The sequence below is a fragment of the Oreochromis aureus genome, linkage group 3 (assembly GCF_013358895.1).
Source record: "Oreochromis aureus strain Israel breed Guangdong linkage group 3, ZZ_aureus, whole genome shotgun sequence".
In the NCBI taxonomy this organism is placed as follows: Eukaryota; Metazoa; Chordata; class Actinopteri; order Cichliformes; family Cichlidae; genus Oreochromis; species Oreochromis aureus.
The window spans coordinates 95,333,463-95,350,945 of NC_052944.1; the positions used below are offsets into that span (position 1 = coordinate 95,333,463).

General features: G+C 45.2%; 1 long non-coding RNA gene across 1 annotated transcript; it reads left to right on the forward strand.

Annotated features, from left to right (window-relative positions):
• Positions 1-9,027: 9,027 nt before the first annotated feature.
• Positions 9,028-10,431, forward strand: LOC120438511. The gene is made up of 3 exons (XR_005611963.1): positions 9,028-9,146; positions 9,236-9,300; positions 10,014-10,431. It is a non-coding gene; the product is annotated as an uncharacterized LOC120438511 (long non-coding RNA).
• Positions 10,432-17,483: the final 7,052 nt, after the last annotated feature.

Sequence of the window (17,483 nt, forward strand, 5' to 3'; positions counted from 1 at the left end):
TAGTGCCTCTGTGCTGTCTTTCAGTCCAGCTTTGTCCAGCCACTGGTAGGATTTCTGGATATCAGCCACCTCCTCTATCTGCCGGTGGTACATACCGTGCAGGGGCCTGTCCTTCCATGATGGTTCCTCGCCTTCCTCCTCTTTCTTGGGTTTCTGCTGCCTGAGGTATTCACTGAGCACACTGTCAGTTGGGGCCATCTTCGTGATGTATTCGTGGATGTTTCTTGTCTCATCCTGGACTGTGGTGCTGACACTCACCAGTCCTCGGCCCCTTCCTTCCGCTTAGCGTACAACCTCAGGGTGCTAGACTTGGGGTGAAACCCTCCATGCATGGTAAGGAGCTTTCTTGTCTTGATGTCAGTGGCTTCTATCTCCTCCTTTGGCCAGCCTATTACCCCAGCAGGGTACCTGATCACGGGCAGGGCGAGGTGTTGATGGCCCGGATCTTGTTCTTACCATTCAGCTGACTCCTCAGGACTTGCCTGACCCTCTGCAGGTACTTGGTGGTTGCAGCTTTCCTAGCGGCCTCTTCATGGTTCCCATTCGCCTGTGGGATCCCCAGGTACTTGTAACTGTCCTCTATGTCTGCAATGTTGCCTTCTGGTAGTTCAATCCCTTCAGTTCTGACTACCTTCCCTCTCTTTGTTACCATCCGACTACACTTCTCCAGCCCGAATGACATTCCAATGTCATTGCTGTATAGCCTGGTAGTGTGTATCAGTGAATCGATGTCTCGCTCACTCTTGGCATACAGCTTGATGTCATCCATGTACAGGAGGTGGCTGACAACCGCTCCGTTCCGTAGTCGGTATCCATAGCCAGTCTTGTTAATGATCTCACTGAGGGGTTCAGGCCTATGCAGAACAGCAGTGGGGACAGAGCATCTCCTTGGTAGATCCCGCACTTGATGGTGACTTGTGCTATGGGCTTGGAGTTGGCCTCTAGTGTTGTGTGCCACATCCCCATTGAGTTCCTGATGAAGGCTCTTAGGGTCCTGTTGATCTTGTACAATTCTAGGCATTCCAGTATCCAGCTGTGGGGCATTGAGTCATAGGCCTTCTTGTAATCAATCCAGGCTGTGCACAGGTTGGTCAGTCTGGTCTTGCAGTCTCGGCTGACTGTTCTGTCTACCAGTAGCTGGTGTTTTGCGCCTCTGGTATTCTTGCCAATCCCTTTCTGTGCCCCGCTCATGTATTGACCCATGTGCCTGTTCATCTTAGCCGATATGATGCCTGACAGGAGCTTCCATGTAGTACTGAGGCAGGTTATTGGTCGGTAGTTGGATGGGACCGGTCCCTTCTTGGGGTCCTTGGGGATCAGGACTGCCCGACCTTGGTTAGCCATTCCGGTGTCTCTCGTTAACTAGCAGCTGGTTCATTTGTGCTGCCAGACGCCGTGGAGTGCAGTCAGCTTCTTCAGCCAGTAGGCGTGAACCATGTCGGGCCCTGGTGCTGTCCAACTCTTCATACTGGAGACCCTTTCTTGGATGTCTGCCACTGTGATGGTTACTGGACCCTGTTCAGGAGGTCGCTATGGTCTGCCCTCAGATCCACTAGCCACTGAGCATTGCCGTTATGGGTTGCGCCCTTCTCCCATATGCTCTTCCAGTATTGCTCCGTCTCCAGCCTTGGTGGTGCTGTTCTGTTATTGTTCCTTGCCACTGAGAGTACACCTTTGCTGGTTCTGTGGAGAACAGCTGGTTTATTCTCCTGCCTTCTATCTCTCTGGTGTACCTCCTCAAGCGGCTGGCCAAGGCTGTGAGTCGTTGCTTGGCAGTTTCCAAGGCCTCAGGTATGGACAGCTTGCTGTATTTCTTATGCACCTTCTTTGTCCCGCCTTTCTGCAACTCCGTTAGTTGGCTAACCTCCCTCCGTGCTACTTTGATCTTGCCCTCTAGCCTCCTTCTCCATGGAGGGTACTGCCCTTGTGGCTGTTCAACTTGTAGCCAAGCATCTCACTGATCACTGCTGCCGTAGTGTAGATCAGCTTGTTAGTGTCGGTAATCGTGGTTGTAGGTATCGTCCGTAGCGCTGCATTAACATCATCTAGCAGACCTTCTGAGGGTACTTCACGTAATCTTGGTAACCGGCCAGGGGGGTCCAGGTTTCAAGCTTGGCCATGATCCTATCCTTCAGGTCAGTTCCTCTCGCACTCAACGATCCTTCTCCTATCGCACTTGGGGCTATGTACCCAATCTCGGGTGGGGTGATGATATCTCCCCTGACCTGGCGCCCTGACTCCTCCTTGCCGTAGCATTTATGTTGTACCTCGTCAATCTCTAGCTGTGAGAGCAGTCCCTTCTTTCGAATGTTGGAACACTGAGCTACTAGTTGTTTCGCCGTCATTGTGGATGTTGGGTATCAAGAATCCATAGGTCCCTCATCCTATTCATGTAACCCCTTCCGCCAGGGTTACTTGCGTAGTAGCATTCCAACAACGCCCTGTTTTCGCCTCTTGCCCACCGATGCCTTCTTGTTCCAGTAGCCCACTTGTCGTCAGGGTGCCCTGGTTCCTCAACACCTGACGCGGACCTTGTTGATCCGGGCGACGTCCGAGCCGGCATGCCTTCATATTTATCTGTCTCGCTCATGTCTGCGGTAGGCTCACTTTAGCATAGGGGGTCTAGCCTTAGGACCCTTACTGGATACAGACGCCCCAGGCAGGAATCGAACTTGCGATCTTCTGCTCCAAAGGCGTGTAGTCTAAGCACTACGCTATATATGTATATATACACATATATATATATATATGTGTATGTATGTATATATACACATATATATATATATATATATATATGTGTATGTATGTGTGTGTGTATCAAAAAAGAAATTCCCCGCTCGCCCCTACGGGCGGTTTATCCTTCAAGCTCGGGTCCTCTACCAGAGGCCTGGGAGCTTGAGGGTCCTGCGCAGTATCTTAGCTGTTCCCAGGACTGCGCTCTTCTGGACAGAGATCTCCGATGTTGTTCCCGGGATCTGCTGGAGCCACTTGCCTAGCTTGGGTGTCACTGAACCTAGTGCTCCGATTACCACTGGGACCACCGTTACCTTCACCCTCCACATCTTCTCGAGCTCTTCTCTGAGCCCTTGGTATTTCTCCAGCTTCTCGTGTTCCTTCTTCCTGATGTTGCTGTCATTCGGAACCGCTACATCGATCACTACGGCCGTCTTCTTCTTAAGCGATTAAGCGCTCACTAATACCTTCTTAATACTAAATAGTGTGACATCTAAGGAGAAAGGCGTTTCTTGAAGATGTTTTATTTGAGAAGTTGCTTCAGTTCTAAGTCTATATGGCGTAGAGCCCAAAATGTCTACAGTGGCATCCTCGAAACACTGACCTTTGACCTTAAGAAGCAGACCTACAGCTGAGTCTTGTCCTGTCAACTTGGCTCTTCTATGTTTTGCGATGGAATGGCTTTTTCTGACTGAACAAGTAACAAGTCACTTGGATGAGTGACGAAATGTTTCCAACTGAAAACGCTACATCCAGATGAACAAAATCAATGTTTTGGGAAGTGGCTGTCTGTTTTGAGCACTCCTTGCTGGACTGCACAGGATATACTATGCCGTTTAGTTTTTGTTTGGGAGTTTTTTCCTTGGCATGAACCAATTTCCATCAGATTGTGTGGCTGGGTCTGTACACTGGGATGTTGTTCTTGGGGTTTTTCTAATACCTGCTACAATAATGGATGACAATGTTCAACTGTGAACCATGACAAAGGGCAAACAGACGACCCGACAATGAACAGGGGGAGACAAATGACTTAAATACACAGAAAGGTAATGAGGTAAATAGAAACACCTGGGGAAACACAGCTGACACAAATGAACATGATGCCACAGTGGAACCAAAAGTGAACAGACTCAACCTTTAAAATAAAACAGGATACATGGAGAGATGTAACACGGGACATGCAAGCTTGACATGAGAGACAGAGGGAAACTGAACCACGGGGAACATGAGAAAGAGGGAAAGAGACATGATGGGCAGAGGAAACATACATGGATATATGCAGACATGAAATGCATGACAGACTGGGCTTACACGGAACACAAGGAGAGACAGATGGGAACAGGTAAGAGAGATGAGGTCACGAGCAAAGTAAAGTAACTAAAAGTAAAAGGAGGCATGGATAGCTCAGTATGTAGAGTGGTGGCCCCATGATCAGGGGGTCGGGGGTTCGAATCCACTGAATGGCCACCCTGAGGTGCCCCTGAGCAACATACCGTCCCTACACACTGCTCCCCCGGCATTCACAGAGTGAATGCAGTGGGCAGAGATATAAATGCAGAGAGGAATTTTCCCACAGGGATCAATAAAGTATACATTAAAACACAGAGGACAACGACTCATAAATAAAGAGACATTTATTTAAAATAACACAAGAACTTAACATTATGCCAATATATCATAAGAAATCAAAAATACTAAATACACTCAAAATTCTGGGTCACAAACCCAGCCACCTGACAATGACCCATTACCACATGTTGGCTCATGTGGTGAGGCAGATGCTCAATACTGGTTCAACAGCCCTCTTAAGTTACAATTACCACCAGTTGTAAATAAATGGGACTTTTCACCATTTTGGGGTACTGAACGTTGTCATATGGAATACACATTTCTTTTGTAAGTGTGCTAGATCAAAGGGTTGTTGATTCTTAGATCCAGTGAAAACTCAGGCTGCAACCAGGCATGACCAGTAGCCTGTAGGTCCCTGTTATATGCAGCTGCTTTTTTCTCATATGAACAACACTCTCTTACCAGGCGATTGCACTGCATATGGAAATGGCCTTATCTGCCACGTGAGAGTGAATGTCTGAATAACCCTCTGAACGCAAACTGATGTGAGCTGCAGCTTCAAAACTGGACTTTTTCAGTAACGTTCCATCAAAGCCAAAATGCACTACTGGGAGTTATTATTTCTACCAATAAACAAACATGAAGTCCTAATCATGTGAGCACTCTAACAGCAAGAAGAAAGTGAAATTTCCACAGCCATTTGTCCAGGTCAGAAATGATAACCCTGATTCTATCACTTTGGTGACAATCTCAGAAACAGACACTTCCTTTGGAAACAATGTTTACCCTATGTCAGCTTCTCATCAGATGTTTTGAATTGATTGAAAAAGAAAGCAAAATTAAAAAATCTGATCTCTGCTCTGTATCTACAGCACTGACCTCTGACTTTCAGCTCAACTTGTTTCTTCTGCAGGATGTTTCCCTCCCTGCTGTAGATGCTGCAGGTGTAGGTGTTTCTGTTTCTCTCTGTGGGGTATTTCAGGGTCAGACTGAGGTCTCCAGTTTTCAGCAGGTCTTCATTCATCTTCGTTCGGTCTCTGTAAAACCGGTCCTGTTCTTCAGGCTGGTCAGAGCCGTTCTCATACACGTGGGCTTTCCTGACATATCCGTCCTTCCACTCCACTTTAACATCTTCAGGCAGGTGAAGTGTGGTTTTGCAGGGCAGCTGGACAGACTCCACCCCTGAATCCACATTTACCTGGGGAACTGAGAGGAAAGTAAAGCACAACATGAGCCGTACAGACAACAGCAGCACTGAACATATTTTCTTTGAATGAATACAATAGAATGGAATAAAATTAATTTATTATCCAAATCTATGGAATGGAAAATTGTCTGCGGTTCACCAAGTCATATATAAATCAAATCTTATCAACCCACATTCATACATACGCACATACAAAACGTAAATACAATACAACTTTAACACGACAATAAAAATATATCAAAGCATCTCATTATTCTGTATACCAATTGCCCTTAACAATCTCTTATACACCTTTTTGCTAGCTAGAGGTATCTATAATCCAGTTTTGAGTTCCCTCCCCAGACGACTTAACGCCCACTCACATCCTGGGCCATCTGACCTCAGGAATTCACATGACAAGGTGGGGCCAGGTTTCACAATGAGCTCACCCGAAACCTTGGCTGATTAGGTCCCACACCCGCTTTCACACCTTGGCGCATGTGATTAGAGGATCACCAGGGGGTCCTTTGTCCCTCCTTGGGGGGAAACTCCCACTGGGTTTAAATCTGGGACTCTCGGCCATTTGACCTGAGAACTGAAGAAGCTTCTCGGATGAGAGGTGAAACGTCTTCAAGCAACTTAAAGAAGTCCAGACGCTTTTCTTTGCAAACTCCTTTGACTACGATGACCTGGATGAATGAGAACCTTCACAGACTAGAGGTTAATATGCCAACCATATAGGGTCTAACTGATCCACTACAGCAGAGGTGAGAGGTTTACTTGTCAATACTTCACGATCCACCGTCAACTGATTTCCCTATTTTTACTTTGTCTTTGTCAGCTTGGATAACAGTATATCCACACAGTTCCAAAGTATGATTACAGTTCAGCTATGTTTCAGTGAAGCAGATCACATTTCTGTGACAAACATCCTATTCATATTTTGGGCGTAGTATTACCTCATCCATTTTATTAAGGATCTCGTGTTTGATAGCATGATTATTGGAAGCGGATACCTTCTTCCTTCTGTCCTCAGCCAGTTTCTGATGCCCCCTAGAGAGTCTCGCCTTTTGTTTTAATTTTTTGCACCATATAATCTTTTCCAATGGCACAACAATATTCACCTCCAGACTTGCAACAATAATCAAGAGGGAAAGCAACGTCTGTGTTGGAGACCGGTTAACTTGATTGCCACGTGCCACAACATTGTCGGTGTTTCCTCCAAGTATGCATAGGAAGTGTTACGAAATCAGTTTCACCCCGGTTCTTTTTTATTCCTCGGGCATCCAGAGACGGCACCGGACTCAGTAGTCATTACACAAAACCTTTATTCATCTTCATTCATCTTCAGTTAAGCATGCATCTTCTAGAAGGGAAGATGTGCAAGGCCGGTGTCCCTCTGCAGATCTTCCACTCCTTTGTTAGTCACAGCCAGCTTTATAGAAGCGACCCCATCATAAAACCCCCCATGATGTGCTGCAAACTCTTTATCTGTGTGTAGAGCTGGGCGATAAAACGATAACGATATGTATTGCGAAATAACTTTTTCTCGATAGAAAAATTAAACTATTGCGATAGGCCTCATCTCTCTTGTCCTCTTAAAAAAAAAAAAGAACAGCCAATCCAAATTAAGTAGCGCAGAGCCGAACCAATCACAGCCGCAGAGTCACATTACGTGACTTGTTACATACAGCACAAGTGCCAAGGCGCACATGTGTATTTGTTTTTGCAGCCGGGCCGCCCGGGTAATGAAGGAAATTAGTTTGCCGACTAGAGAAAAATCAACCGAGAGCGTGAGCGCAGGTTACTGAAGAAAAAACAGATGATGGCTCCAATGCCGGAGAGCTTGTCGAACGGAAGGGCCACAGAAGTTCCGTAGTGTGAAGGTATTTCGGCTATTTCAAGTCTGACAAAAACAGAGTAAGCGACTGTAAATTGTGCCGAAAGCAAGTCTGGAAATACAATAAAGCGGTGCATGCTCAATCTCTGACTGAAAGCGCTAATTTGTCATTCGGCTTTTGTCAGACTAAAGTAACTGTTAAAACTGTTTGAAAAGCTAAGCTATACAACAAGGAGAGATTGAGAAATTCCTTTTAGTTCTCAGTTTATTTGATATTGACAAAAGTTAGTCAATTTTGTCTGTTCTTCTGTAAAACAAACTAAGATTTATTTTTAGAATTAATATTTTGTTTCTAAGTGGAATTGACAATTTAGTGGTCTGTTTTGTTTGTTTCATTTTGAAACTTAAACGCTTTAGCGGCTGCCTTTTGTGTAGTTTGCAATATTTGCCTTTATTTATCTGAAACTGAAGTCTCATGTTCTTTAAGTACATCTACCCTGTTGAACTTATTATGGGAAATAAATATTTTAATTAAAACAAGCTGCTAATTATTTCACATTTTACTTGTGAGCAACGGCACATTTAAATCTTACAAATATAGTTATTTGGCTTATATCGTGATATATATCGTTATCGCCTGAAATGAAAAAAACATATCGTGATATGAAAAAATCTTATATCGCCCAGCTCTATCTGTGTGTATGCACGAGCATGTGAGTGCCTGTGTGTGCGCGTACCCGCATGTCTATGTGAGTGCATGTGAGTGACTGTATGCACGTACCTGTGTGTATGTGAGTGCACGTGACTGAGTGTGCGTGTGTGTGTGTGTGCGTCATAACAGTCAAAGCACTGTGTGTGTGTGCCAAGCTACACCAAAATTCTTCTACACAACACACAAAACAGAGTTAACATATTACAAACACTGAGACCCCCACTCTGCATCCACTGGGCCATTGGCCTCTTGTTGTCTTACATTTACAGATAATGTGGAGAGTCTCCTGCAAACCTACTTCTAAGTTATAACAATTCTGAGTTTTTATTAAAGGTACAAGCATCAGCATCAGCAACCCCCAACTGTAGCTTCCTGTCTCCTTTTATGACAGCAGACCCCCAGAAAGGAATTTATTGACATAAATTCCTTTCCCTCTAAACAATTACACACACTCTCAGGCCTACAGCTAAGCCAAACCGAAACACACAGACAAATCCTTTCCTATTCCTCTGATCTACTGCTGGACCCTCTTATCTAAGCAAACTTAACACATTATATTCTAATAATTATTTTCTTGTACTCACAGAAGATAATGACAAATAGAAAAAATGAGTGGATTCATCATGCCAAGAATACGGCTACTGAATAATCTTGAAATTCCTGACTGTATAACAGTGAATAAAAAAAACACTATTAAACCTGTGTAACCCAGTGAGTTTACGCGACTCAGAAATGGACTACAACATTGTTATTGTTAATTTTGATTCATCATTACTCTGTTAACCCCTGAGTTGAGCAAAAGTAAATCAATGATAAAAGATAAATACTATAAATAAGAATAAAACCCCAAAGAGTATATTTAACACCCCCTACTGGTTAGGAGGGAACAAGCCCCGCCTTCCCCTGCTCGGTACTGTCACTTGTGCTCAGACACAGAGAGAGACAGAGGTGCACGAGACCATAGCTGATTTTCATCGCCAAGCTTGTTGCTGGAAAATAACTATTAACTTGATAAACTGAGCAAATATCCATACCGGAGATCTGCATGAACCTTGGAGAAACGGACCTGATTTGTTGTGAACATTTTGGACTTTGAAACCATCGCTGTGAGTCAGAAGCTGTTAAGCTAACCTTGAAGCTAAAAAGCTAACAAGAAGTTAATGGGGAATATAATGGCCCAATTTCAATGTTGTAGATCTGCACGGGTGCGGATGAAGCGGACAAGATCCTCTCTGAGAGTTGAACATTAGAAGCGTGCTGGTGAGTTAACCTGGGACTGGGCGAATTAGGCTAATTGAAAAGCTAACTAGCTAATGCTCATAGCTGTAGCTGTAGCTGACCACGTTTTCACTGTGGGAGAACACACGGGGTTTCTCACAGAGTTCAGCTACTCTGAGCACTCAGCTTGTGTGCTGATGATGGTTTAGTATTACTTGTTGAATATTAAACGCACTAAAATAAGACGTTGGGATAAGTCAATTTGATCTTAAAGGTCATGAATCTATTTTATTTTTTTGTTACATTTGATGCTCGAGCAGCACTGTATAGATGTCCCTGCATATTCTTATTGTGCCAGTGCCTTACCACATACTGTAAAACTACAGCCTGTGGGCTTTTGTATACTTTTTGTAATTTTATTCTGTACATTGAGTGTAAGTAACATATTGCTTCATTGCTATGCAGTGCAAAGCAATGCTCCTGTAATTCAGTTAAAGGGGCAGTACTATAAAAAATAATCTACCATAGTTCATGGTTTATTTATGATTTCTGACAGAAATGTGCACCTTGATGATAGAATAAGCTGATTGTGATTTAAAGATTGCATTCATGATTAAGATGCACTGTATAGACTATAGTTAGAAATTTGAATTAATGTTTTGTGCTTGTTTTGTTAAAGCGTTTACATTGGTTACATATGGCCATATATATCATTAGAGTGTGAATTGAATTGGTAATAGCCCTGTTGTTTACAGGCTAGGTTTTTTAGGGGGGATCGTGAGACCTGGATTTCTTCCTGACGAGGAAAATGGCAAGCCTTTCCCTTTGAACCGAACCACAGCCATTCCGAGTTGGACCAGAAGGGCAGGTTGCTCTTCTCTCACAAACAATTGCAACAGTGTGGTAGGACGAAATCGCACCAATCACAGACTTTTGACCTTTTGGATTTGACTTGACTGAACACTGACTATTAAGCCGGCAAGACTGACATATCTGAGCTCAGATAAGATTCTGGTTATTATTATTGCTGTCATTGTATTTTATTTTATGTTTTCATTCCTGTTTATGAAGTGCTGTTAAATTGTTGCTGAATACAATTCAAAGCAACTTTACCTGTGGCTCCAGTCATTCTTCTCCACGCAACTCACTTTATCCCTCCTACGAATCTAGCTATTGGCCCATTCTCTCCATCTTGCTTTCCCCTACCCTATCCTGTACTTGGCTACACCTGCATAAAACATAAAACTGAATCGTAATCACGCTAGGTTGAACACTGGGACAGCAAGACTCAAAAAGTTTATTGTCATTTCATATTGTGTTACCCCAGCTGAAACGAAATACTGTTTCTCACCAGACTCTACAGTGCAATAAACAATGCAGTTTAAAAAGAGCAGCAAAAAGGCAGTAATAAATTGCAACAATAAATAGGGATAAATAACATTAAATCTAAATTCTAAAACAAACTCAAGTCACACTCATTCAAGTAGGTAGCAGCAGTCCTTTAACAGAAGGGTAGTGTGTGTATCTGGGGAGCATATTGTATGCATGTATGTTTTTGTGTATGTGCGTGTGTAGATAGGGGGCATTGCAGTCCGTTTGTGGACCTCACAGTGTAGCTGTGTGAATAGCTGGGTGGTTGGGGAGGGGGCACAGTCCGTTTATCAGTCTCAATGTTTGCGTAAAGAACCTTTCCACCATCCTGGTGATTCTGCGGCTGACACTCCTGTACCTCTTGCCAGATGGCAGGAGGGAGAGGGGGTCTCTGTTGATGGCGATAGCTCTGTGTATGCAGCACTTTTTCTCAATCTCCTCCTGGTATGAGAGAGGGGCACCAATAATCCTCCTGGCAGTCTTAACAATCCTATTGAGTTGATGCCTCTCACAGGACTTGCAGTTGTCAAACCAAGCTGTAAAACTTTGTATCGGGATGTTTTCAGTGGTGCCTCTGTAAAAAGTTGTGTGGTCAAGTGTGGAGAGTCCTGCTTTTCTGAGTCTCCTGAGGGAGTGGAGACACTTTTCTGCTTTTTTGATAACTGCTGTGGTGTTAATGGAGAAGGAGAGGTCATCAGCTCGGTGCACATCCAGGAACTTAACACTGCTGACCCTCTCCACAGCAGCACCATCTATAGTGAGGTCTATGTGGCGATCTTTGCCAGACTTCCTGAAATCAATCACCATGTCTTCTTTTGTCCACATTGATGGCGAGATTGTGGGATCTACATCACACTTCAAGCAGCAGATAACCATGCCCCATTAAATGACTTAACTGAATTAAGAACCCTAAGAATGGAGCTGTCAGAGGAAGAGAGCAGCAAACTGAAAGTCTCTGTTAGCTGCAGAACTCTGAAACTTCACACAGCTTTGGATGATAACATGGAGAAAGGATGTGGAGATTTTCACAGCTCTGCTAGAAATCATCTTCTAGTTATTGTGACTCAGATATGACTGATTATAGATGAGGACCAAAGAAGGTTTTTACTGATATTTGAACTGACTTAGCTTAGCCTGTGTTTTAGCCACATGCTAAACAAACACATGTTCAGAAACTAGAAGATGTTACCTTTCAGATGAAGTCTCACACATGAACTTTGCTCCTACAGTTCATCTGCTGAAGCTTTTACATTTGGGTTGAAATCAAATGAAAACCAAAACAGCAACAAACATCAGACATGCTAACACTGTAACATTATTAGATGGAGCCCACTGAGACTGAACCACCATCATGAGACCTTTGACCTGTATCTACAGCACTGACCTCTGACTTTCAACTCCACTTGTTTCTTCATCAGGATGTTTCCCTCCCTGCTGTAGACGGTGCAGGTGTAGGTCCAGTTGTCTCCATCTGTGGGGTATTTCAGGGTCAGACTGAGGTCTCCAGTTTTCAGCAGGTCTTCATTCATCTTAGTTCGGTCTCTGTAAAACAGGTCCTGTTCTTCAGGCTGGTCAGAGCCATTCTCATACGCGTGGACGTTATCACCATCACTGTCCATCCACAACACTTTAACGTCTTCAGGCAGGTGAAGTGTAGTTTGGAAGGGCAGCTGGACAGACTCCACCCCTGAATCCACCTCCACCTGGGGGACTGAGAGGACAACAAAGCGCAACATGAGCTTGGACGGAGACATGCTTCAGACATGCTTCTTCACTGGCAGCTCACTCCTAAATAGAAAGTGTGCTATGCTGTGCCAGGACGATTACCAGTATTTATACATTGGGGAAACCAAACAACCTCTGGCGAAGGGGATGGCATAACGAAACAGAGGTACCTCGTCAGACCAGGACTCCGTCGTCTATTTACACCTATAGGGCAATAGACAATCTTTCAATGATGAGGATGTACACATCCTGGACAGGGAGGAACGTTGGTTTGAGCGGATTCAAGGAGTCCATTTATGTGTAAAGGGAAAGACCATCTCTGAATCGAGGAGGGGGCCTAAGGGTACATCTTTCACCATCTTACAATGCTGTGATTGCAGCCATTCCCCAACTCTCTGTGAATGGTAATCGATCAGTCTGTCTTAGATCAATGGTTGCTCATCAATGGTCATGACAATTTGCATATTAATGATCAAGGAGCTGACCTCAAATCCTCCACATTTTACATTTAAAAACTATTTATTTGCCTTGTTTGGTATCATCCTTTTCAGCACAACCTCACATGTCTGAATTTACAGTTATGTTTTCATTTTGACATACTGTATTAACACAATTGATTTAAAATCAGACAAAAAACATAAAATCAGAGTAGAAAAACAGTTATATTTTTTCCTGTAACAACCACAAACATGTTTAATGAATCATATTTCATAACTTTAAATGCAAATATAAATTGTCAATTTTAAAATCCTACGCACAAGTTTTGCAAACAACAAAGTTATTTGCATCCATTTACCTTTTACCTTGATTTTTTAAATAACCATTTTAAACTATTTACAGAACAATCAGCTGTTCTGCATTCAATAAAATGCCACACAAATTATTTGTGCCACTCCAAAAAAATAATTTCTGCCCACTATAAAGGAGAACATCACAGCCTGATACCTGCAGGTCTGACAGAAGCTGGTGTATCACTCTTTTTTTCTACCTGGAGACAGCAGTCGCCTCACTGTTCTGACACACAACACAAAACTATCCACAACACTATACACCAGGGGTAGGCAACGTCAGGCCTCGAGTGCCGGTGTCCTGCAAGTTTTAGATCTCACCCTGGGTCAACACACCTGAATCAAATGATTAGTTCATTACCAGCCTCCTGGAGAACTTCAAGACATGTTGAGGAGGTAATTTAGCAATTTGAATCAGCTGTGTTTGATCAAGGACACATCTAAAACCTGCAGGACACCGGCACTCGAGGCCTGGAGTTGCCTACCCCTGCTATACACTAACTGCACAAGACAACACATTAACTAGACACTACAAACATACTAAACGTCACAAATCTCTCACATCTCAAAACTTGCTTTGACTCTTTTTCTGCTCTCTCTCTCTCTTTCTCACTCTCTCTCTCTCTCTCCTAAAACGTCCCCTGTTTTTCTTTGGGGTCTTTTTTTTGGGAGGGGGTTGCTCATGAGCAGAGAGTGCTTGCTAGCTCTGTCCTTAGACAGTAAACGTGGGAAACTATTGAGGAAAAAGCACCGGGTATATATTGTCTATCATGACTCTTGTTTTACGTGGCCTATCAACACAATTTAAAAACTGGTATATATCACCTTGTTGCTTTGTCTTTAAGTGGTCATGTGATTGGCTTACCAGTACTACTTTATTTTTCCTCAGTCAAACAGCAGCACTCATGCGATTGTTTTGCCCCCTTAGCTCCAGGTGTTGTGCTAGACAGTGATCGTGATTACCGTCCACGGGAGCGCGCGCAGCTGCTTAAAGCTGTAGCGCCCAGATTACTTATGTAGTCAGCTACTTCCGTGCAACTGATATAAGATGCGGTAAGGTGAACACAGCTTCAACCGTCTGTTTGTTGAAAAGTAGCAACGGACCGCATTTTCTTGTTAGTAACTGTAACGGCGTTGTAACGATAGGAATAGTAATTAGTTAGATTACTTGTTACTGAAAAAAGTAACTCTGTTTTTTAACGCTGTTATTCCCATCACTGTTAATGAGTGATGAAATGTTGGATGAACAGAATCAACCTTTTGGGGGCTGTTAATGAGCTCATAAACACAGGCCTACAGCCGGATCTGCAAATGCAGATTCAATAGAATATCAACAATCATAGCTGGATTCAGAGGCTTCAGCTCTGAATCCATCGGGGGACCCAACTCTGACTCCTCTACATTAAACATGTTGCCCCAGGTGTTTTGTGAGAGGAAACTGTTTCTTATTGAAACACATCAAACTAATAACACACAAGTATTTCCATCCATCCATCCATCCACCATCTTCCGCTTTATCCGGGGCAGGGTCATGGGGGCAGAAGCCTAAGCAAAGAAGCCCAGACCTCCTTGTCCCTAGCCACCTCCTCTAGCTTTTCCGGGGGAACACCAAGGCATTCCCAGGCCAGCCAACAGATATAATCTCTCCAGCATGCCCTGGGTCTGCCCTGGGGCCTCCTCCCAGTGGGACATGCCCGGAGCACCTCACCCAGGAGGTGCCCAGGAGGCATCCTTGTCAGATGCCCGAACCACCTCAACTGGCTCCTTTCGATGTGGAGGCTCTACTCTGAGCCACTCCCTGATGGCTGAACTTTTCACCCTATCTCTAAGGGAGAGGCCAGCCACCCTTCGGAGGAAGCTCATTTTCACTGCTTGTATCCGCGATCTTATTCTTTTGGTCACTACCCACACCACGTGGCCATAGGTGAGGGTAGTGACGTAGATCGACCAATAAATAGAGAGCTTCGCTTTTACGCTCAGCTCTCTCTTCACCATGATGGACCGGTGCAGGGTCCGGATCACTGCAGCCACAGCACCAATCCATTTGTCTCCAGCTCACTCCTCCCATCACTCATGAATAAGACCCCGAGATACTTGAACTCCTCCACTTGGGGCAGGGACTCGTCCCCAACCCGGAGTGGGCATTTCACCCTTTTCCGGCTAAGAACCATGGCCTCAGATTTGGAGGTGCTGATCCTCATTCCCGCTGCTTCATGCTCAGCTGTGAACTGTTCCAGTGCAAACTGGAGGCCATCACCCGATGAAACCAACAAAACCACATCATCCGCAAAAAGCAGAGATGAGATTCTGAGGCCACCTAAGTGGAAGCCCTCCACCTAGGCTGCGCCTAGAAATCCTGTCCATAAGTTATGAACAGAATTGGTGACAAAGGGCAGCCCTGGCAGAGCCCATCACCCACCCGGAACAAGTCCGACTTATTCCCGGCTATGCAAACCAAGCTCTTGCACCAGTTGTATAGGGATCGAATGGCCCATAGCAATGGGTCAGACACAGAATACTCCCTAAGGTACACGATCGAATGCCTTCTCCCACTCCATAAAACACATGTAGACTGGTTGGGCAAACTCCCATGCACCCTCAAGTATCCTTGATCCAGTGTTCCACAACCAGGACGAAAACTGCATTGTTCCTCCTGTATCCACGGTTCGACTAACGGACGGACTCTCCTCTCCAGCACCCTGGCATAGACTTTCCCAGGGAGGCTGAGGAGTGTGATTTCCCTGTAGTTGGAACACATCCTCTGATCTCCTTTGTTAAAGTTAGGAACCACAGCCCAGGTCTGCCAGTCCAGGGGTACTGCCCCTGATCTCCACTCAACATTGTAGAGGTGTGTCAACCAAGACAGCCCTACAACATCCAGAGCCTTCAGGAATTCAGGGCGGACCTCATCCACTCCAGGGGCTCTGCCACCAAGGAGTTGTTTAACTGCCTCAGTGACCTCACCCCCAGAAATTGGTGGGTCATCTCCATCATCCCCAGACTCTGCTTCCTCCTCTGAAGATGTGTCAGTGGGATTAAGGAGATTCTCAAAGTATTCCTTTCACCGCCCGACAATTTTCTCAGTTGAAGTCAGCAGCTCTCTGCCAGCATCATACACAGTACAGATAGAGCACCACTTTCCCCTCCTGAGATGCCTGATGGTTTGCCAGAATCTCTTCGAGGCAGTCCGAAAGTCTTTTTCCATGGCCTCTCCGAACTCCTCCCATACCTGAATTTTTGCTTCTGCCACTCCCCGAGATGCATTCCGCTTGGCCTCTCGGTACCTATCAGCTGCCTCCAAAGTCCAAAGACTAACCAAGCCTGATAGGACTCCTTCTTCAGCCTAGGAGCTCCCTTCACCTCTGGTGGCCACCATTTGGTTCGGGGGTTACCACCACGACAGGCACCAAACACCTTGTGGCTGCAGCTCATTGCAGCAGCTTCGGCAATGGAACAACTGAACATGGCCCATTAGGACTCAATGTCCCCATTCTCCCTCAGAATGCTCTGCCGGAGGTGTGCGTTAAAGATCTCGCAGACTGGGGCCTCTGCTAGATATTCCCAGCACACCCTCACTATACGTTTAGGCGCACTGGGCCTGTCCAGCCTCTTCCCCCACCACCTTATCCAACTCACCACCAGGTGGTAATCAGTTGACACTCAGCCCCTCTCTTTACCTGAGTGTCCTGAACATGTGGCCAAAGGTCTGGTTATAAGATTACAAAATTGATCATTGACCTGCGGCCTAGAGCGTCCCGGTGCCACGTGCACTTATGGACACTCTCGTGTTTGATCATGGTGTTTGTTGGGTTAAATGGTAAATGGCCTGCATTTGTATAGCGCTTTACTTAGTCCCTAAGGACCCCAAAGCGCTTTACACTACATTCAGTCATCCACCCATTCACACACACATTCACACACTGGTGATGGCAAGCTACATTGTAGCCACAGCTGCCCTGAGGGGCACTGACAGAGGCGAGGCTGCCGGACTCTGGTGCCACCGGGCCCTCTGACGACCACCAGTAGGCAACGGGTGAAGTGTCTCGCCCAAGGACACAATGACCGAGACTGTCGTAGCCGGGGTTCGAACTGGCAACCTTCCGATTACAAGACGAACTGCCAACTCTTGAGCCACGATCGCTCGTTATGGCCAAACTGTGGTTTGCACAGAAGTCCAATAACAAAACACCACTCAGCTTCATATCAGGGAGGCCGTTCCTCCCAATCATGCCCCTCCAGGTCTCGCTGTCGTTACCCATGTGAGCATTGAAGTCTTGCAGTAGGACAACAGAGTCTCCAGGTAGAGCACCTTCCAGCACCCCACCCAGGCACTCTAAAAAG